The 23,852-nt window shown below is 39.9% G+C and overlaps 1 protein-coding gene across 1 annotated transcript in view; it reads left to right on the top strand.

The window, feature by feature from the left end:
- LAMA2 (laminin subunit alpha 2) overlaps nucleotides 1–23,852 on the top strand; it is a 450,699-nt gene that overhangs the window by 43,212 nt on the left and 383,635 nt on the right. The window lies entirely within an intron of this gene.

The raw sequence follows: 23,852 nt of genomic DNA, 5'->3' as shown, positions 1-23,852 counted from the left end.
GCTGTGGCTGGGGTTGGAGCTGGTCTGGGGGCAGACCAAAGCTGGGTGTTCTGGGCTCTGCTGGGTGGTCCCTAAACGTTCCTCTGCGCCGCCCTGTGGGTGTATGCCCCAAAGTTTGGGGAACCACTGATACATGGGGATGCAGGGCCAAAGCTCTGTCCCTCCTCCATCCCTCCCTGGGAAGATGTAAAGTAAGAGGGCACATGCACCTGAACCCTCAGTCTGGGTAGCTCTTTCTGATCTTTAAGTGGAGGGCTCTTACCTTCCTGGGCAGGTGAATAGTCCAAACCACAAGTTATCCTACCATCTATTCTTTGCCTTTCATATAAAAAAATGAACTCTGTAGCCTCATTTTAGTATTGACTGTTATAAGTAATAGGATTTTTTCATATATTTTTACATGAATTACAGTGTCATTCCTTTTTGGTTTTAATATAGAAGCTTAATGAATTTTTAAATAAAACAGCGTATTCTGTTGTGGGAAGGAGAAGGTATTTTCTTTTAGCAGCTGTCAAGTATTCAGCAAAGTGGGTTGGAAAGATGTCTTTCTGTTACTGCAATGCACAGTTTGTCACACTTCTTGCAAATGATGTAACATGACATTATGCTTGAATTTGCAAGTGAAAAGATTGGAAACATTGCACAAAGCAAGTCCAACCTTTGACAAAAGAATCCACTTTCTGTACTTCAGTAAGTGTTTTCACTCCTTTCCAATGCTCTGCCCTCACTTTAACCCAACATGTGCCCAATATACAAAAGGGGTTGGGGAGGCTGAGACTGTTCCTTACATCCTCACATTCCATTGAAACCACTCAATGCTTTTGAGTGTGTGAAGGATGCAGCATTGAGCCCTGGTTGTACAGATGAGGTTTTAAAAATTGCCCCTACTAAGGCAGCATAAATTACAAACCCAGGTAAAATATGTAAAATTGTATCTTCTTAGCAAATACATCATGTTCTAATATCTAAGTACACATCTTCAGAATCAGAGGTAGCCTAAGTAACTTGTTTTCTAAGCACTTTGCACCCATCTCAAAAGATATCTAGGTGGCATTTACATGTCATATCCAGTGGCCTAGCTGAGAGAGAACCCTCAACTTTGAAATGTGTGGAAATGTTAATTGTATTATTTTGTATAAATACTTAATGATCTGTTGGTTGTTTGAAATTTTCTGTTGAGGAATGGGTTATTATACATGAGATGAAGCATTAAAGAGAGGGGGAGGAAAAAGATTACTAAAACTGGGAAACAAATGCATTCTAATTTTCATGATGAAGTATAGTATGCATTTTTTCCATTGGCGAATGGGCTGCTAATACTGCATTTTAATCTCTGCAGTTTACACAAACTACCAATGCTCTGCTCAGCGAGTAAAGATACAATAGCTTTATGTAACTGGGTCACTTTATCACTGAAACTCATAACTATACAAGGAATCACCTTAAATGCTTAAGCAATTGTATCCCCAAAGGGATTAATAACTTAAATGTGCTATTGTGCTAACTTAGCTGCAAGAGAGGTAAAATAAAGAATTCATCACTGAGGGAGAGCTCTTCGAAATAAACTAAATGTCTCCAAGTCAGAGAAGTGCAGGATTGTGGGGAAGGGAGCACAGAAAGAAAACTGGAAATTGTGGTGGGAAGAGACCTGAATAAGAAGAAAGGGTGCAGTGTTATTCTTATACCTATCCTTGATTGTCTGGAACACTACTGCACTAAGAGCTTTGCTTCTTATGCAGTGCCCTGACATGGACGGTCAGGCAGAGATTAGAGTGTTACATGAAGGACACGTGTCCTCCCCTCTCTGTCTAATCATCAAGAATGCTCTTGTGGTGTTCCGCTCCCACTGCTTTGTCCATATGTTTCAGGCCGAGTGGGATGCCAGTCAAGGCGTTTCAGCTGTGATCCTGAAAGGAGACCCCTAATTTTGATTTTCCTCACAGGGACTTGAGTATGTCTCTATTTTGCCTGCTACAGGTGGGTTTATAGTTTACTGCAGAAATGGTACATAAACCCTGCAATTTAAGGGTATGATCCTGCTCCCATTGAAGTCAACAGCAAAGCTGCCACTGATATCTATGAGAGCCTGATTAGAGCCTGCTAGAGGACTCTATTAAATATACTGATTAAGGGATAAAAATATGAGGGCAAACCTGGAGAAGAAAGAGCAGGTGTGTCATAGGCTGCTGACTTGAAACTGCCATATGGTTTTGACTGGATTTATCCTGAGTTTGAATGTCTATTGCTGGGTAAAATAAAAGATGATAGAGAAAGCTGGAAGGACCAATTAAAGGCAGATGTAATCCATATCAATACAAAAGGCCATATTATGTTTTCTTGTGTACAGGATGAATGGAGTGGAAATCTTGCTGCTTTGGTCCAAAAATGTTTGTGTTTTTTTTTTTCTGTTAAGAAACCGTGTTGTTGCAGACTGAGCATAGAGAAGCAAATTATATTTCCATTTTCCAGCTAATTTGTTTTCTGTGGTTCTGTTGAAACAGTACAGATTTCCACCCGATCTAGATTTTTAAACCCAGGCTAGGAAAAGAGATCTGTCATTTTAGCTGGGGGTGAAGAGCAGCCTAACAAATTTTATACCGATCATAAGGAATCAAATTGAAGAAGTAGAAAAGGGAGAATTAGTTGATGGGAAACTTCTGGATGGTAATTGGTCATTTGTCCTGTCAGAGCAAGCAGTGAAGAATAACCCAACATCTTCACTGTCTTGTACGAAACACAAAATAGCTGGTAATTGGCAATATAATTAATTTTCATTGAAGAAAACAGATAGTAATGCTACTTTGAGCAGTGGTAACTTACTTTTGGCAAAAACAACACATTAGCTTGGCAAAATAATATTTCAATGAATGTTGACGCATACGAGGATTGTTGGCAAAGGATTGCAAGAGGCTTGGAAAAGTTTGCTGATTATCATACGTCTTTACTTCTTACTACAGATTATTATTGTTATTATTATTATTTATTATTTATTTGTATTATTGTAGTGCTAGGAGAAGAAAACCTGGGATCACGGTATCATGCTGCTAGGTGCCCTACAAAGACAGGGTAGGAGATTCTGCTGTTTGAGTAAAGCATTGCATTTTAGCATGGATCACACAGAGGGAAAAATTGTCAAAACTAAGAGGTTGCATGGCTAGAAACACACAATGAAGATTATAGCCTGTATTGACCCAATTCAGACCAGGTTTAGTGGGCTCATCTCAATTGACTAAACTTACACCTGATCTGAATTTAGCCAGTTTTATCTATAATGTTCTATGTGTTTCTAGTCATGATTTTTTCCCCCTCATGACTGGATGGTGTGATCCATGTTAACTTACAGTTCAGTTGTGTAATATATCTTTGAGGATCTCGGCCCTTTACTTCAAAGGGTTATATAAGGGTTAATTTTTTCTTTGGAACTAAGTTTCATCTGAGTTCCTGCTAATGAATGTAATTTCTCAGGGTACAACATTGGGCTACTGTCTTCACAGTTGTTACAGATCTTGACAATAGCCAAATCTATCAAGTAAGGATCTCCATGATTTTATTAGAACTCATTTTTTCACTATAAAATTAATATTAGGTAGATAGCTGCATTGAGAGAATTCATTTGCCTGGAGAATTGTATTGTACGAGATGCATAAAAACTGTGCATTGACGGCCCTTTCAGTTGGTGATAGTGGAAGATTTAATCTTATTCATATTAGTGACTTGGAAAGCGTACACAGTCCACAAAGTAACTATTTTGCCTTATAAAGGACGAATTGTGGCTTCTATTTAGCTAGGCCTGTTTTGTGTGAGAGCTGAGCAAATAATCAATAAAAATATTTTCCTTTGTTGTGATTTCCTTAAATGTATTTGCTTGAAAGTCCTTCCTCCCTTCCTTCCTTTAAATGTTTTTAACTCCATGGATTGACTATGACCAGTTCTCTACAATATTTTGCTATTTGAATAGTGTTGGTTGGCTTCTTCAGCTTCTTTGAAGCCTGTTGTGGATGGCTGGATGAATAATATGTTGTTATTTCTGATGCCTGACTGGATGAGGAAGCAAGCAATAGTGGCATGAATTTAAAATTGAGTTCTATTAATAGTTGCACATTCAACTTTGAAATCTGTTTTCTGTTGACATTTATGTGAGTAAAACACGATCACTTAAATATTTGTCTGAAGGGAACATAAAAAGAGTGTGAGCATGGCCAAAATTTTAAATTAAACATTCACATAGTGTTAGGTTTTTCAAAGACACTGAGGGTAATTAGGAACCTAGTTGCCATTTGTGTCTTTGAAAAATTTATTCCAAATGTGTTTTTGTAGTATTTTTCCAGGACTGGCTATTTCAGATAATTTAAAATGTGCCAAATTTCAGTTTTGGTAAAATATTCACCTTGAATTGGGGAGACACAGACAAAGACCCTTCAGCTGTTCGGTGTTAAAATAATCACTGTGGTTGTGGGCAATAAGAGCTGGCAGAGAGGTTTAGTACTCAGAATGACTGTACTTTGAGTATTTTGATGAGGTTGGTAAACATATGAAAACAGTGAATTTCTTTGCTTCAAGGGGATGCTGTTAAAGAGGCTACATTCTAATTTGTTATGAGATGTTTGTAACAATTTTCCAGGGAATATATCATGAGAAAAATACATCCATATTTATTTCCATTATGTTATATACAGTGCTGCTGTAAAACACTTGTCCCAGTGCAAGGTGTGACCCACGATCTTTTGAGCACTACTTTCCTGTATGTTAGTTTCTTCAGGTTACGCCATTTTGTGGGGTGAGCAACAAAGGAAAACCATGTGTCTGTGGATTTGAAGAGAGTTAAAAAAATCTATAAATGACAGCAACAGCATATTATAAAGAATGGAACAATTGTACCTTTATTGTAGCACGGGGAGGACACTCTTTAAGTAGGGGGTTCAAGAATAAATTCAGATAGGAGAAAGGATTAAACACTCACCCTCCACTAGATATTCCCACCAGCCTAATGCCTATGCTTTCTCAAATATTTGGAAAGTACAAAAGATACAACCTTGTTGGTGGAGGCGAAGGGGATGTATTCTGTTCAAAGTATTTCTTTGCTAGGGAAATACTAATATTAGGGTCTCTCAATAACTGCCAAACCAGCTTCTGTGATACTACTTAGATAGTGTTGCACATTGGATAGTTCTTGCAGCAAACAATAATAAAGTATCAGAGGGGTAGCCGTGTTAGTCTGGATCTGTAAAAAGCAACAGAGTCCTGTGGCACCCTTAAGACTAACGGATGTATTGGAGCATAAGCTTTCGTGGGTGAATACCCACTTCGTCAGACGCATGTCAATAATGGAGTAGACAGCCAAAAAGTGAGGGAGGCACAAAAGTATACAATTTGCGCAAAAAGGACAGACACATAATTAAAGACAAGTTTATAATTCAGAAATGTTTTGCCTGTAATTATATCCATGCATCCCTACAAAATGTCTCAGTAAAGGACCACAATCCTGAGGGATCTGTTATCCAAAGAACTCTGCAGATGAATGGAACAATTAAACTGTCTGCACAATGTGTGATCTCCCTGTGGATTTTTTTTGTTATACATATTCAACTTGCCTGTTTCACATGGCTGTTTCTTGTAAAGTTTGCTCGTGTGAAGCTGTAGATAGTGTTTAGGGGTTAACACTCCAAGAGCCATACAAGCATGCAATCAAACAACCTTGCAATTTGTCAGGTGCAGTTATGTTGGCTATAACTCAGTCATGCTGTTCTGAAAAACTTTCTTTTGGAGTCCAACATAACCTGCAAATTCTTTATGTTGATTTGGAGCAATTTTGGAATGTGGCCCTGTATATATAAAATGGATGCTGTTTTTCAGCACAGTTACCTAATTTGCTAACATAAGTGCCTATTGACCTGTACAATGAAGTGTTGGCGTCAGGGGAAGGATGGGGAAATTTCACTTTAACTAGATATGTAAATTACTTGGTCTTCCATCCAGATTAGTAAATCTTCCATTATTAGTAATCAGTCCATACAAATCAGTCCATAAAGAAAATGAAGTTCTCACAAAACACTATAATCTGTCAGAACACAACCAAGCCATCGCAGACAGTGTCTACCCACACTTTGCAAACTCCTCCGTTAGTCCAATTAACGTTGTAACCAACTTCTCATAAATTTGTCACTTTTTCATACTGCAGCCATTGTTTTTTAATATGATGGAAATTGTTACATGTGCATACAGCTACATCTGTCCCTGGTATATGATACTAAGGATTTTATTCCGACAAGTTGCATTGACCCTTCAGAGCTTCTTTGAGTGAAGAAGAAGCAGAAGGAAAAAAAAAAAGTGATGTTCCCCATCATGCTGGCCAGTGCCAGAACTGTAAGCGCAGCCAGCAAACATGTAAGAGGATCATATTTTCAAGTGATTTTTCCTTTTCCTCTCCAGATGATGAGTTTGTAGGAATTCCAAGTGACTTAGAACCAGGAAGATGGTGTGTTGCATTGATATAGAGACAGGCATAGGTCATACAAATTGCCACGGAATCCATCCCATGCTATAGATTTTTACCATGGAAACTAAGCTTTCATTGGCCCCTTCTCCCTCTAGTTAATTTTAGCCTTCATGATTCATGGATTCCCTGTCCAGTAGTGAAATCATAAAATCATTCTTCTGATTATTTTAGCAGAAACATCCAGGTAACATATTCATCCCATAAATGCAAACTGCTTCCCATGCCTTGTAAGATGACATAAGCCCCAACTGGTTCCTACCCATCTGACAAAATTTCTAGCTTCCCCATGATAAATTCTACAATGTACTTAGAGATGACCAGTAAAAAAAACCCTGTAGCACTTAGAAACTAAAAAGATGGGCACAGAATAGAACTGAGTATAATACCAAAATAACACCAGGGCCACTGTGCTGATTTTATTAATTTTTGTATTAAATTAACTTCAGTTTTTTGTTTTGTTTAAATGAAGCTGCCACATGCAGTTTGAAGCAAAATGGAAGTCCAGTTTGTATAGGAATATAGGAAATGCCTTGCTGCATCAAACTTGAGGTCCATCTTGTCCAATACTAAGTCTCTAGTTGTTGGCCAGCTCAGAGGAAGGTGCAAGAAGCCCCACAGTAGGCACATATGGGGTAATCTTCTCTGCATGGAACTATCTTGTAACACCTAATAATTAGGTTTCAGAGTAGCAGCCGTGTTAGTCTGTATCTGCAAAAAGAACAGGAGTACTTGCGGCACCTTAGAGACTAACAGATTTATTACAGCATAAGCTCGTGGACTACAGCCCACTTCTTCGGATGCATACAGAGTGGAATAAATATTGAGGAGATATATATATATACACACACATACAGAGAGCATAAACAGGTGGGAGTTGTCTTACTAACTCTGAGAGGCCAATTAAGTAAGAGAAAAAAAAACTTTTGAAGTGATAATCAAGATAGCCCAGTACAGACAGTTTGATAAGAAGTGTGAGAATACTTACAAGGGGAGATAGATTCAATGTTTGTAATGGCTCAGCCATTCCCAGTCCTTATTCAATCCTGAGTTGATTGTGTCTAGTTTGCATATCAATTCCAGCTCAGCAGTCTCTCGTTGGAGTCTGTTTTTGAAGTTTTTCTGTTGTAATATAGCCACCCGCAGGTCTGTCATTGAATGACCAGACAGGTTAAAGTGTTCTCCCACTGGTTTTTGAGTATTATGATTCCTGATGTCAGATTTGTGTCCATTAATTCTTTTGCGTAGAGACTGTCCGGTTTGGCCAATGTACATGGCAGAGGGGCATTGCTGGCACATGATGGCATATATCACATTGGTAGATGTGCAGGTGAACAAGCCCCTGATGGTATGGCTGATGTGATTAGGTCCTATGATGATGTCACTTGAATAGATATGTGGACAGAGTTGGCATCGGGCTTTGTTACAAGGATAGGTTCCTGGGTCAGTGGTTTTGTAATAATTAGGGTTTGTAAGCCTGGAAGCATGGTGCTTTATATCCTTATTAAAACTATTGAAAACAGCATTTACAGTTGTAGCTCTCATTATTCTTGTTATGCATATAAATGTCCAATCCCTCTTTGAATCTTGCTAAGTCATTTCTTTAAATAACACTGCTCTACAGCCAAAATGCTTCTGAAATAAATGTAGTCAAACTTTACCAATTCTGGGTCACTGAGAACGAAAATGATGCTTAAAATTGTTGATTGGCTCTAGTTTTCAAGATATGCTATTGAGTCAGTATATACGACCCTTGACTTGGGAATGGCGGAGGATGAGTGAGTTATAAAGGGAAGGGATCTCAGTTTAAACCAGAAATGACTAAAATACATCTTTAACTGGATCTATGAATAAATCTATGACTGGGTTTGGACAGTACTTGCTTTTTAGGCAAAACAATGAATGATGCAATCTGAAGCTGGTATTGCGTCATACATGATATGAATTGCATCATGTTATTCCTAGAAGTCATGGATGATGCAATCATAACGAAGCTTACATCACTCTGCTGAACAAATTGCCCTATATCAGCTCTAGAAATCATACAGTGTCATGCTCTCTTATTTGTCAGTGTTTGATTTTGCAAAGGGACACATTTCTGTTTAGCCAAAGTGAGCAGAGATGCCTTGTACTTGTGTGAACAGTGCAGATAACTTCTGCTATGTTTGTGGTGAAGTGACTTTTGCATCACAAAAGTGCAGTATAACCACTATGGTTAAGAAAGCCTATCACCTTTATTTTGGCTGCAAAATTGGAGATGAGGACAAGAGGTGGGCCCCACACATATGCTGCAACACTTGTGCAACAAATCTTCGCCAGTGGTTGAACAGGAAAAGGAAATCTATGCCTTTTGCAGTGCCAATGATTTGGAGAGAGCCGACAGATCATACCAGCAATTGTTACTTCTGCATGGTGCCTCCAGTTGGGAAAGGTGTGTCAAAGAAGAAAAAGTGGACTGTGCATTATCCAAACATTCCATCAGCTCCATGCCCAGAACCCCACAGAGAAGGACTGCCAGTTCCTGATGCACCAGCATCATTTTCACTTGAGTCAGACAAGGAAGAGGAAGAGGATGAAACTTCTGGTCCTGAACCATCAATGTCACAGGACCCACATTTTCTCCCATCCTCCTCCTCTGAACCACACCTCATAACACAAGGTGAACTGAATGACCTTGTCAGGGATTTGGAACTACCCAAGAGTAAGGCAGAGCTGTTGGGCTCCAGACTACAGCAGTGGAATCTCCTGGCAGGTGATGTTAGGGTTTCCATGTTCCGTGACCGTCAAAAGGATCTTGTCCCATTCTTCTTCATGGAAGGTGATCTTGTAGCCTGCAACAACATCGATGGTGTGATGGCAGCCCTCAACATCGTTCACGATCCAGATGAGTGGAGACTGTTCATTGATTCATCAAAGACGAAGCTGTTTTACTACATAATGGCAATGTTTTGCCATCAATTCCAGTTGGTCATGCAGTCCATATGAAGGAAACTTATGACAACATGAAACCACTTTTGAGGTGCATAAACTATGACCAACATTAGTGGCAGCTTTGTGGCGGTTTGAAGGTTGTTGCTCTCTTGCTTGGTCTGCACACTGGATACACGAAGTACTGCTGTTTTCTCTGCGAATGGGATAGTCGTGCAAGAGATTCCCACTACATCAAGAAAGATTGGCCACTCCGACAGTCATTGGAGTCTGGGAGGAAAAGTGTTCAGCAGCCACCACTTGTTGAATCAAGGAAGATTTTGTTACCACCCTTACACATCAAGCTGGGTCTGATGAAGAACTTTGTCAAGGCCATTGACAAAACACAAGCAGCTTTCAAGTACCTCCGTGGAAAATTTCCAAGGTTAAGTGAAGCTAAGATAAAGGAAGGTGTCTTTGTTGGTCCTCAGATTCGTCAACTTCTTCGAGATGATACATTTGACCATGCACTGCGTGGCAAGGAAAAGACGGCATGGAAAGCCTTCCAGTTAGTGGCAATAAATTTTCTTGGAAACAACAAGGCAGACAACTACAGGTTGTTGGTGGAAAACCTCCTCAAAAGCCTTGGTTGCAACATGTCACTAAAGATACATTTTTTTGTACTCTCATCTAGATTTTTTTCCACCGAACTGTGGAGCAGTGAGCGACGAGCACGGCGAGCGATTTCATCAGGACATTGCAGCAATGGAGAAACGCTATCAGGGCAAATGGAGCCCATCAATGCTTGCAGACTATTGCTGGACAGTGACAAGAGATGCTCCATTTAATGAATTCAAGAGACAAGCCAAGAAGCACCGAGTAGACACTGAATAGGACTAAACTATGTACATAATAGTTTTTTGCCTTTTGTTTCATAATAAATTTTATATATATAACCCTTTTGCTGATTTTTAAAGTGTTACATAAACAGGACAGCTGAAATATTATCATGTTAAGCAGCCATAAACACATGAAAAGACCTAGGTTTACAATTTATGATTAAAACGCTACTATCTACACAATATACATAGACATAAAATGTAAAAACTTAAATATCTTAGAAACAGTAGCCAATCAGTTGTTTTAATTGTCATATTTGAATTCAGCACATCAAAATACATAATAAATAGCACATTTTATCTCTGAAGCAGACAACTTCTCAAAAATTGTAGACCAGTGTAATATCCATACCAAATCTAAGGGTTTTACTTCCTTTACTTTTTTGTCTTTAGGTCCTTTGTGACTAGTCTCCTCTTTTTATTGAAATCTTCCTTTTGTAAAGTTTAGTGTTACTGTGTCACTTTTTGGTAGCCTGCCTCCTCCTAGTGTATTGAACTTAGTCATGTTTGTGGTCACTATTACTGGCTCAACTATTATTACTTGTTGAACCAATGCTTGCACGTTACTTAGGACTAAGTCAAGATTAGTCTCTCTTCTCATGTAATCTAGAACTAGCTGCTCTAAGAAGCAGTAATTTAGTGTTGAGAAATTGCTTCTTTATGGTATTGACTGCTTCATATGTGGACGCTTGAAATCACCTAATATCATCATTTTGTAATTTGCTGCGTCCTTGGTCTCCCTGAGCATTGTGCACTCAGTGCCCTTTTCTTGATCTGCAGGCTGGTGGTATAGCCCTTTACGTATATTAATAGTGTAAATACAGTAGCAGGGATTACCGCAGAGTGTGTTTGGCCTGGGGTATAGGACAGTCTGTGCTGTAGGAAAGCAGATAAAGTTGACCTGATTAGAAATGGGCGAACTGGTTTGACTGGAATAAGAATTGGCCTGAACCTCATCCTAATTGAATCTGGTTTGGATAAGTGAAATCCCCCATTCTTCCCCCCAAAGTGCACTCTTTCAGTTTGATAAAGCTGGTTGGCCCCAAAACTCTGACATGTTCTAGTCAGCACTCTCTAGGTTCTCTAGGTGTTAGACTAGAAATCTTGAGCCCGGTAGTGAATGATCTGTCTCTTGACAGAGGAATCCATAAGGAATGCAGAATCTGAATTCAGAGGTAACAGGGTTCATCTTGGGGACTGATACAGTTGTTGGGCTGTTGCTTGTTTGTTAATAACAAGTAACGATCTGTGTACAGATTGGGGAGGCCATGGAAGCTTTTGAAGGTGGTGGAGGCAGCATCCTGTTGAAAGGAATAGGAAGACTAGTGGATTGCCAGGAGACTGTCCTGGAGTAGGGGTTGGGAAGATAATTAGTAGGAAAAAGGTTTGCAGACTTGTGGTAGCCTTTCACAGCAGGTGCACAGAGTGAGGAAATAAAGCGTGTGCCACAAGGGTAGCTCTAGTTTGTCAGGATGGTTACAGCAAAGAAAAGTAGTAGATGGCTAGGACTCTGCCTGAAGCTGGGTAATTAGGCATAGTGGAGCAGAAAGGGACAGCCTGTGTGGCATTGTAGGGAGTCAATTTTTATATTCATCCCAAAATGTTTGGATGCTAAATTGAGTAAATCTTGTTTTGAGGTTCACATGCTAGTCTTAATGAGCAGCTATCGGTCTCTACTGTTGTGCACTGTAATTAGGTTTGCCAATTTTGGTTGGACATATTCCTGGAGGTTTCATCACGTGACATAATCTTTAAAATTAATCTTTAATTCCTGGAGACTCCAGGACAATCCTGGAGGCTTGGCAACTCTCTGTGTAGTACATGCAGTTATGACCATGATTGATTTATAAAGAAAAAGAGAGAGATTAACATGTCATAGCTGGGAAATAATACATAGTAATAATGCATTGTGTCAATGTTTGAATTCACCTTTGCACTGGGGAAACTGGGCTTAGTAGGCTTTTTAAGGAGATATTTTGCATTCTGTTGGCTTTCTCTGTTAGGAATGACTGTTTCTAACTGGGATGGTGAATTAGGTTTATGGTTCACAGCAGTGATGACTTGTTCAGTAGCAGAAGTGTACATCTTTGATAACCATATCAAGAATTATCTGTGTGCATTATAGGCATATATGAATGTAGAGTAGAAGGGCTGTGTCAGTTTAAGTTAACAATGTTTCCATGGTGGGGAGAAAAAACTATTTTTCTGATGAAGGCAATAATTTTCCCTCAGACTTTATATCTTACAACTGTGACATTCATCATTAATTATTTTTAGATATCTATGCAGCATTCCATGTTAAGTAAGCAAAGATTTATTCTCTCTGCTACAAAGCATACTTTTACTTAATCCTATAGGGGATTTGTTTGGAAATCACATCCTAAAATTCATTACCTATTTGAAGAATGGATTGAACTAGTTCTGAGAAGGCTAGAATTAATCAGAACATCCAGGTCATCCATTGTCACCTTGATCTGATGCCTTCCCAGCTATTGACTTCCCTTGTTATTAATTTCACACGTGATGTTAGGTACTTATATGGCCCCCATTATCATGGTGTCTGAGCACTTCACACATTTTAATGTATTTATTCTCTCACCACCCCTGTGAAGGGGGGAAGTACTCTAATCCCTATTTTCCAAACAGAAAAAAAAAGGGAAAAAAGAGCGTCACTGCGGTGTTAGCTCAGGCTATTACGCGAATGTAGACCAAAACCAGCTCCCCTCTACACATACAAATAACTAGCTCATGTTAAGTGGTATTTTAAATGTCAGCTAGCTGGCCTGTCAGGAGGTATGTGTTGAAGTTTGGGTGCTGCTGATGCTTGAGCTAGTAATACAGTGGGGGTGCACCTACAGCGGTGGTGCTTAAACTTTTTCAGTCACACACCCCTCCCTTACCAGTAACGGAATCTGTCCGCACCCCCACCTCCATTACTGCACAGCCGAGACTTCCTCAGCAGTGGTCCTTGGGCTGAAGGTGGAGCTGCAGGCAGAACTGGGGACAGGGGAGGAGCTAGGGCTAGAGGCAGAGCTTGGGGGCGGAGAGGGAATGAGGACAGAACCCAGCTGGGCGCAGAGCTGGGGACAAGTGGAGCTGCAGCTTGGGTCAGAGTAGCTCTGGGGATGAAGAGGCAGTGGAGCAGATCTGGGCCTGCAGGCAGAGCAGGACTTGGGGCTGAATGGGGTTCGGGGAGGAATGAGGCTGGGAACAGAGCTGGTCTGGTGGAGAAGTGGGGCTGGAAGCATGGCTCTAATTCCATGCCCTCCGTGGGGGCTGCCCCCAACCCTGCTGTTCCCCCCAAACATCCCTCCATGGCCCCCTAGGGGTGTGTGCCCCACAGTGTGGGACCACTGACCTACAGGTTACAGCCCAAGTTAGAACAGCTGATTGGCTGCTAATCCAATCTGTGGATCTTAATTGTTGTTTTGCAGGCTGGCTTGAGTGGAGTAACGTCAGCTAACTCTTTCAGTAAAGAGGAGCCCAATGTGACTTTCGAAAGGTCATGCATGGAGTCTGTAGTAGAGCAGGGAACTGAACACAGGTCTCCAAGTCCCAGACTTTCATCATCTGATGCAAGCTCCTCACAGACCAGGAGACACTAACTCAAAGCAGCACCAACACTGCCCAAACAACAGGTCCGCAGTTTGCATCTATCTCCCCTGCTACAATGATCAACACCCCCTATAGCACATCTTTCAAGATCCATGGATCCCACACATCTGTATCACAATATGTGGTGTACTTCCTCTAGTTCACTAAATGCCCCAATAGCAACTATGTGGGTGAAACCAGACAATCACTACGTTCTTGAATGAACTCACACAGGAAAATGATAAAAGACAAAAACACCCTATCACCTGTGGGTGAACACTTTTCACAAAGCGAACACTCCATATCTGACCTGTCAGTCCTTGTCTTCAAAGGAAATCTGCACAACACTTTCAAAAGACAAGCCTGGGACCTTAAATTCATAACTTTGCTAGACACTAAAAATCAGGGATTGAATAGACATTGGATTTATGGTTAAGGCTAAGTTTTAGTCACAGTCCATGATTTTTACTAAAAATACCCACTGTGACTAAAACTTGGGTGGGGTGGGGGTGCTGAGGGAGGTGGCCCAGAGTGCTGGGAGGTGGGGCGCCATAGCCCAGGACCATCGCTGGTGCGGGGGAAGGGTGTTGGCGGGGCTGGCTGGGGCTTCCTACCTGGCTCCACATCCCTGCAGCTCCTAGGCAGTGGAGGGGTCAGGGTAGGAGCTCCGCTGCTCCCGCCACAAGCGCTGGCTGCCGCAGCCAATGGGAGCTGAGGGATTGGGGCCTGCAGGCATGGGCAGCACACGGCGCGGAGACCCCCCCCACACCCAGCCGTCTGCTGCCTAGGAGCTGCAGGACCATGCCAGTGAGAGCTGGGGACCCCCCCCACCCCACCCTGAGTTAAGCACCCCCAGCACCCTTCAACCCCCTTCCCCTAGCCCTGAGCCCCCTTCCAGACACCCAAACTGCTGCCGCTGGCCCGGGGCTGTCCAGCTCGGGCAGTCCCTGAGCCAGCACCAGCCACTGCAGAAGTCACAGAGGTCATGGAAAGTCGCGGAATCCGTGACTTCCATGACCTCTGTGACAGACTCGCAGCCTTATTTCTGGTTTGTTAAAATAATCTGTAACCCACTAACAACTCCCCCGCCAACTGCTTCTCCCCCCTTCTTTCCTATGACTGGAGAGGTGTTAATGGGCTGCTTCACCTTGAATGGTCCCTTGAAATATATGTTCACTACTTATGCTAAACAATCTGTTCCACCTTGTATTTAGCTGTGACACTGAGTATTTTTCCCAGACCTGAAAAAGAGCTCTATGGAAGCTCGAAAGCTTGTCTCTCTCACCAACCGAAGTTTGTTCTATAAAAGATGTTATCTAACCCACCTTGTCTCTCTCAATCTTAGTTAACACTTTTGTCTCAATCTCCCATCAAATCTTGTCTATCTCAACAGTGCCTGTCTTTTAAACTATAAATTCCTTGGATTAGGGTCTGTCATTAATTTTTGTCTTGATCAGCATGAAGCACATTATAGATACTTTACAAATAATAAATAACCCTCATCCAAAATTTGAACCAAACATTTTTTGAGGTTTAGAAAAAGTTTCATGTTTCATTCTAACCCACAATTTAATATTCATCCATTTCTGCACTTTCTGGTTCTGGCTAGATTTGGAAGTGCAGATGCCATAAGGAAGAAGTAGAAATCTCCTTAGAAAATTCCTAACTGTTTTATTTAAGCTGAATTTTCCTTGCCATATTATTTTGAAAAAACAATACGTTTACCAAATTGTCTCTGGCTGACTGTTGTGGTGTTATGCCACTCCTCCAGTGTTTACTGTGTAATTTTGTATTTTTTGGTTTTATGGGAATATTTTGTGTGAATGAAACCTTATGGTTACCGGGCAATATGTTTTTTGGAGTTCATGTCTTCCTGACCATTGGAATTATATTTTCTAATTTAGTAAAAAAAACAAAAAAACAAAAAAACAGACTTTGTGTTAAAGCTGAAACACATTTGAAGTGCTAAGATATTGGCAATAACAAGCACAGAAGACATCAAAGGCTTATTTTGGAAACAAAATCTGTAGTTCAGAATGACACTTTATATCATTGTCACTGCTGAGGATGGCTATCATTTTAGCTGTTATAAAACAGACAAAGACATCAATGAGCATTAAAATGTAATGCTTGCATTCACCGTAACATAAAATTAAATAAGGTGAATACATGAGCATTAGTTTTTGATCTGAGACATTTAAATAAGATTTATTTATTTTTGATTTTTTTGTGGTGTATCATTATCTCTGGGAGAAACTGTAAACTGTGTGGCAATCCTTTGTGTCTCAGATATAAAGAAGCTTTCGGTTTTTATGGAATCTTTAAAGAAACATAATGTACCAGTGTAAGTCAGTTAAGAGTCATCAAAGTTGATTTTGTTTTGAATACGTTATGTTCACCCCAGTGGTTTTAATTTTTTTTGGTTGGATCTTTTATGTTGCTGATGACTCATTTTGATTTTTACTTTAGCTCTTGACATGTCACATGGTGTAAATCAATGTAGTAAAGCTCTGGTAGTCAGGTAAATGGTAGAAGATAAATTTCCATGAACAATTCTACAAAGCACAGGATAAGGAGAGGATCTGAGTAATTCTTGTAAAACAGGTACAAAGGTTAGGATCAGTGGGACTTTTTTTTCTTAGTAATCACGGAGGACCAATGTGTTGGCTTGAAGCCATAGGCTTCTGTAAGGTGCTGTGTGGGCAGACACTGCCTCAGTTTGGAAGGGTGCAACATGTGCTCCTCTGTTTATTTTCCTCATGCTTTTTAGGGAGGCTATCAGTTCTGGCCTTGCACTGACTTTGCACGATGCAACACTTTCTCGGGGTATCTAGAACTGTAATTCAACCTTTCAACTTTCTGCCTTAACAAAAGAGGAATTTGTTAGTGCTACACTATGTGACAACTCCCTGCCACCACAGTCTGCTAGCCAGCCAAACAAACTCCTTAGGACTCTGTCATTTCCAACTTTGCCTTGCAGGTTAACCCTTGTGTACTTCAGTTGCTAAACTCTCCAGAAGCATCTTTCTGCAGCATCCAGTCTCTGACACTGGATTCCCACAGAAATACCAAGTCTGCTGTCTGCAAAGAGGCAGAATATACACCAGCCTGTCGGCTCAGCTGGGGATGCACATCTCACTTGAATGTAACAACAGTGAGATGAATTTATAATAAAACAAAAATAAGCTTATTAGTAAAGAAAAGCGATGTGAGTGATACTAAGAAGAAATAATAGACATAGAAACAAAAGATAACCTGCTTCTAAGAGACTACATATAACTTTAGCTGGCTCCAAGCTTTGTCTAAAGCAGTTTTTTTACCTACTTCTTGTGCCACCATCCCACGTGTCTGGGGATCCACCATTCATAGATACAAAGAGCGCTGACATCCTTGTTCCCACAGTGATGGATGACAAGATGCCTTTTGCTTCTCCTTATATTCCCCAGAGTTCCCCGAACAAAGTTGTTTGTGTCTCAAGATTCAGGATGACCCCCTGGGGTTGAGACTCTCACATGTCCTCTGTTGTGCAGATGCTATGCTGTTTCCTAATCCTCCTATTAACCAGTATTTACCTCAGATGCAGATGAACTGCCCATTGTCTCTGGCTCACCCTGCTTAATTTACATTCAAGACCCAGTCAAACAAGCAAATCAACATTCCTTTGTCTAAGACAAACTTGTTTATCAATTCTGCCTTCAAAACATTTTTTAAGAATGTATTTCCAGCACAGATACCGAACTCTTGACACACCATCCATCCATACATCACTCAATGATATTAATGACCGGTGTGTCACCAGCTTTCATTTGATACTTCACATAATAGTCTTTATAGATAAATATGACAGCAAGGTGTAGTGAGTTTGTCAGAACATTTGCTGACACAGAGTAGTGAACCACCAATGGGCCTCTGTGTCACACATGAATTCAAGGACCAGCCCCTGTATAGAGTATAAGGAGGGAATAGGGGAATACTTCTTGTGCTGGATTTTGGCCTTAGTGTAGAGGACATCCTGCATTAGTACATGGGGATGGACCAGGTGATCCAAACGACTTATTTCAGTTTTGTCATCTATAGATTCTCTTCTCCTTTTTCAAGGGTTAAAAATCAAGGGCAAAATAAACTCCTACAAATCTGTGATTGCACCCCAAAGGTCAGAGGTGTGCTTCCAATACACAAAGCAATCAAGGGAGACTTGCATAGATTGTAACCAGGATTCTTTAGACTAAATCTAGCTAAACAGCTTTAAATAAACTAGGTCTTTGTCATGAAGTCCATGTAGCCAGTTAGAAAAATCCAGCTCTTGAGCTCAGATGTCACGTCCCAAGAGAATTTTCTGGAGAAAAAGTATTGCTCTTTCTGAACTATGAAGAACAACTACATTTTACTTTAAAGGGCTGCTATCATGATTGGCAGGCCCTATGTTTTACCAAGCTTTCATTTTTTTATATCTGTTTTCAAACTCCATATGCTACAATGTTTCCTTCAAAAGCAAATGCTTTTGATGTTTTTAAAAGGAAGCCATTGCTAGCTTTTGAGTACTTATGAGCAACCCTATAATAATAATAAACTAATTTGCATGTATCATGGAGGAAAACTCTTCAGGGCTATATTTTGCAACTCTTACTCATGCTGATGAGCATTTACTGGTATAGTGAAGAGTAAATTCATTTCAGTGGGACTACTCATGTGAGTAAGTGCCCACCAGCATGAGTAAGGGTTGCAAAATGTGGCCTTGAGCAAGGAAATGGATTTCAATTTGCAGCTTCCAAAAGGCTAATAGAATAGCAATGAAAGAAAGTTATCTTAAGAACTATGGAAAATAGCTTGTCAGTGTCCTTAATATTAGGTTTATTAATTCTATATTTGTAGTTTACAGTAAATAGTCAGCTCTCATAGTTGTCCTGTATTCTAAACTGTTACAGAGAGAAAATAACTTGTGTTAACATCCTTTGTAATATAACACCATCACTATTATATTATGCTTGTCATTTTATTCATAGTAAACTTCTGTCTTCGGGGGTTTAAAACTTGCCTGAAAAAAAGTCTGAGTAAATTTGACACACGAGATTTTCCACCAGACATAACTTTGGTTTTAAAAGATAAACTAAAGTATAAACAAGACATAGTTAAGGATTTTGGATTATTTCTGCAGTCAGATGACTAATAAATGTTTTCCATTTAAACAATAAAAACTGGAAAAACTCATAGTGGTCAGTTTAGTCTTGATGTAAGCAGCTACTACTTTAAAATTCAAAAGAAGTAACAAAGCTTATGCAAATTCTATTAAGCAAAAATCTCTCCTTTTTGGAAGGAATACAGCGGGAGTGTGAGCGGGAAAGATCCTAGGGTGCATACAGCTATATTCCATTTGTTTAAAGAAGGATTAAAATAGCCATTGTTTTAGAGCTTCCCTGTGTATTTGGAGAACCCCTCCATTCTTTGCCTACAGGATAGTCTAGGGTAGTCCTGCTTCATCTGCATCTAACCATTTCACATGCAATGTTCTAATTGGTCAATGAGACAAATTTCAAATAGAGAGTGATGAGTAGGCCGTATAGAAGGCATGAGTGTCTGCTTCCCTTTATGCTGCTGTAGTTTGGGGCTATGAATCTACTTACTATTTTCAAATGTCATCCAAATATGGTTACAATTTTATTTTATCCATTAATATTCATTTTGGTTATGGAGTAGCCTTGTAAATAATTGTATAAGCCAGGAACCACAAAATGGCAATGGTTCCTTCTGATAGCTGGCTGAGATCAGCTATGATTCCTATTCAACAGAATATATGTACTATGCAATTTCATTGTAAATCATACAAATTGTGCCCCAGAACTACTTATAGAGTTGAAAAATAATAGCACAGGAAGAAAGAAGCTTAGGAAGAAAGGACAGTGGTAAAGCCATGGCCCATGTTAAATGAGCAGAGACATCATAGTTAGGACCGAGACAAGATGAGTTGCTTCTTAAAGCCTCCCTGATTGTTCTCATGATTAGCCATGTCAATGCTGTAAAGCCATATTCTTAGCTCCTGAACAGAACAGAACATTTAAAAAGAGTAAATGGGATGACCCATATCACTATAGTCTGGTGTGCTTCACATTGATACCAGTAAAAATCATGGGAAGGCTAATATTGGAGGCAATCAGTAAGGAAGAGAGCATAATTATTACTAGCTAACATGTGTCTCTGAAAAACTGCCCTTATCAAATGAAACTCAACATTTTTTTGATAAAATTAAGTTTAGGGGACAAAGGTTGACATAATATAATTAGATTTCTATAAGAAGGCATTTGACTTAGTCCTGTATGACATTCTGATTAAAGAATTAGCACTCTACCAGATCAGCGCAGCACATATCAAATGGATTTTAAAAGTGGCTAAGTGATAGATCTCAAAAAGGAATTGTAAACGGGGAGTGCACATCCAATAGAGGTGTTTCTAGTGATGTTCCATGGGAATCTGTTCTTGGCCCAGTATTGTTCAATATCTTTACAGTTAATTTTCCTTCTGCTGATACTCACATCTTCTTGTCAGCTGTTGGAAATGGGCCACCCTGATTGCATTGGCCTCGTTAGCACTACAAAATTAATTTTCTCTCCCTTGGTATTCACCCCTTCTTGTCAACTGTTGAGAATAGGCCACTTTCACCTTAATTGAATTGGCTCGTTAGCACTGACCCCCCACTTGGTAAGGCAACTCCCATCTTTTCATGTGCTATGATATATATTCTGCTTACTGTATTTTTCACTCCATGCATCTGATGAAATGGGTTTTAGCCCATGAAAGCTTATGCCCAAATAAATTTGTTAGTCTCTAAGGTGCCACAAGGACTCCTTGTTGGTTTTTTTAGATTGCATAGTAATCTAGGATCTCTTGAACAACATAGATGTTTAAAAACCTAAATCCAAGATCATACATCTAGGAATCAAAAATATAGGTCACGTTTATAGGATGGGAACTGCATTTTGGAAAGCAGTGATTCAACAAAGGATTTAAGGATCACGGTGGGTAACCAATTGAACATGGACAGACAATGCAAAGTGACGGCTAAGGGAGCATATGTGATTCTTACAATTGAATGATTTCTAAATTTATTTTATGCATTCATATTGAATATATCTGATATGCCTTAATCCTAAAATACTCCTCCATTTATTCTGTTTTGTTATGATCATTCTTGTTTCTCAGGTGACTGTAGTACAGGCTCAGAGTGAAAGTTGTATGGCATCACTTAGGGCTGGTCCACACTTAGTCCGGACTTCGGACTAAGGTACGCAAATTCAGCTACGTTAATAACGTAGCTGAATTCGAAGTACCTTACTCCGGACTTACCGCGGTCCAGACGCGGCCGGAAGTCTCCCCCCGTCGACGCCGCGTACTCCTCTCGGCGAGCTGGAGTACCGGCGCCGATTGTGAGCACTTCCGGGATCGATCCGGGATCGATTTATCGCGTCTTAACCAGACGCGATAAATCGATCCCAGAACATCGATGGCGTGCCGCCGGACCAGCCGGTAAGTGAAGACTAGGCCTTAGTGAGTGAAAGCATACACAGCATTGATGAAACAGACATATTTATTTGTTTTTTTGGACAATTTATTTAAGGAATTTAGCACTTTTTTGGTACAGATTTGCTGATTATTTGAAATTGCTTGCTGAATCATAGTTATTGATTACCGATGCTACCATTGTATGAGCCACTCTATAGAAAGTCACACCCCAAAGAATTTACAGACTCAGACAGCAGATTGTTCTTTTACTGTTTTTGGTGAGTATTCATTTGATTGTGGAATATCTCTAATTTGCATTCAAGCTTTGTGACTTGGCACCTGCCATAAATCATATCCTCATACAATGTAGGGCTGGAAGGGATCTCAAAAGATCATCTAATCCAGCCCTCTGTGTTGAGGCAGAACCAAGTAAACCTAGGCCATCCCTGACAGGTGTTTATCCAACCTGTTCTTTAAAACCTCCTGTGGTGGGGATTCCACAACCTCCCTTGGAAATCTATTCTGGAGTTTAACTACCCTTATAGTTAGAAAGTTTTCCTAATATCTCACCTAAATCTCCCTTGTTGGAGATTAAGCCCATTCCTTCCTGTCCTACCTCCAGTGGACAGGGAGAACACTAAGCATGCCCAGTACTTCTAATATTTCCTCATAGCTTGTGTCTAAACCTTTTCTTATTTTTGTTGTTCTTTTCTGGATTCTCTCCAATTTGTCCAAATCATCTTTCTTAAAGCGTGGTTCCCAGAACTGGACACAGTACTCCAGCTGAGCCTCACCAGTGCTGAATGGAGCAGCACAATTACCTACCTTGTTACTTGGTATTGTTTGTATTTCCTGACTGGATGCCATAACCTTAACAAACTTGCACTTTTGTCAGATATTAATTTTGTTTGTTTGTTAAACTAATCTTGGCTACAGTTAGAACTGGACAAAATATTTCATTAAAAAAAATTTCAGCAAAACATAGCTGTGTGAAAAGATGAAATTTTTCAGGGAATTTTTGAATCTCACTACAGAAAAATTTAATCCAAAACTCAAAAAAAAAAAAAAAAAAAAAAAGGGCTAAAATCTGATATTTTTCTGATTTTGACTAAAATGTTCATTTTTGTTACCTGAAAACAGAAAACTTTGTAGTCTGAGGTTTTTGATAAAAACTTTTGCAGAAAATTTTCAATGAAAATGAATTTTTTTGTTTTCATTGACATATTCATGGAAACATAAAACATTTCACCACCAGCTCTGTGCTAAAGTCCTGAAGTTTGCTTTCAATGAACACCTGTATAAACAAAACATCCATTCACAAGTAGTGAAGAGTGGAGACAAAACTAGGATGAATCAAAAAATTATCTTTAAATTTCTTGGTTTTACACTATTTGACCAGCTCTTTGCTGCTCCATACTGGGCCTGCCCCAGCAGTGTCCTGTAGGTTTAAGACAAGTTTGACTAATTGGAAGTCTAAGCTATGTTGGTTCATAGGCTTGGAGCATTTTACAAGGTATTTGTATGACAGGTTCACTGTCTTTTAGCTGTTTAGTGGTTTACTATGAATTATTTATTATGACATCCTCTCAGTTCACTTTTTCAGATACAATAAAATTGCTGGTGAAGTTCACATGTATTTATGCAAATAAAAACTTTGCAGTTTAGTTCAGTGGGATAAATATTCTTTGGTAATAGCAGGAGGGTTTTTTTCCCCCTCATGAAGATAATTTAATAGACTATTTCATAAGTTCCCTAATTTCCTTGCTCAGTAATCAGGGTAGCTACAAGAAAGAAATCCATTGTCTCCTGTAAGATGTAATAATTTATGTAGTAGGGTTATCGTACAGAGATTTCCCAGGGCTTCCCATGGTCTCCTTGAGTGTTTATTATAACTATAAAGAAACGGTTGTCTGTTCCAATCTGGTTCATTAGTTTACTTCATTTTATTTTTTGGACAGGTTATACTAATGTATTCCTCTAATTCCTCACTGCTTCAAGAAGTCATAGTAGCAGAGAATAAAACCAAAAGTTGAACTTATTTATTTTGTGTAATCATAAAATCCATTTAATCTTTTTTGGAGAGTGTGGGATGCAGGGGGAGGATGAACAAAGTGAATATTTTCCCACAGATAGAGGACTCCAGTGAAGGCAAGCAACTCTCCACAATGGCAGAGTGGAATCTCTCCCTCTCCATTTTTATAATGTACGTCATCTATGATTTGGAAGACTAGAGGAAATTCCAGGTGCCAATAGAGTGACCACTCATCCCAAATTGGGTGGGAGCGTCCTGAAATGCAGAATTCAAGTCCTGGCCCCTGGCTGAATGATTCTGGGACAGCATTTGTCCTGAATTCCCTGCGGCACTGCTATGCACCTGCCCAAAGCTGAGGGGCAGCACCAGACTCTTCCTGGTGGGAGTGGGGACTCAGGTGGGCCTTAGCCCTGCCTTGCCCTGAGGCCCTGCC

The sequence above is a fragment of the Trachemys scripta genome, chromosome 3 (genome assembly GCF_013100865.1).
Source record: "Trachemys scripta elegans isolate TJP31775 chromosome 3, CAS_Tse_1.0, whole genome shotgun sequence".
Taxonomy (NCBI): domain Eukaryota; kingdom Metazoa; phylum Chordata; order Testudines; family Emydidae; genus Trachemys; species Trachemys scripta.
The sequence above is the reverse complement of the archived record's forward strand: the minus strand, read 5'-3'. Positions and strand labels throughout refer to the sequence as shown.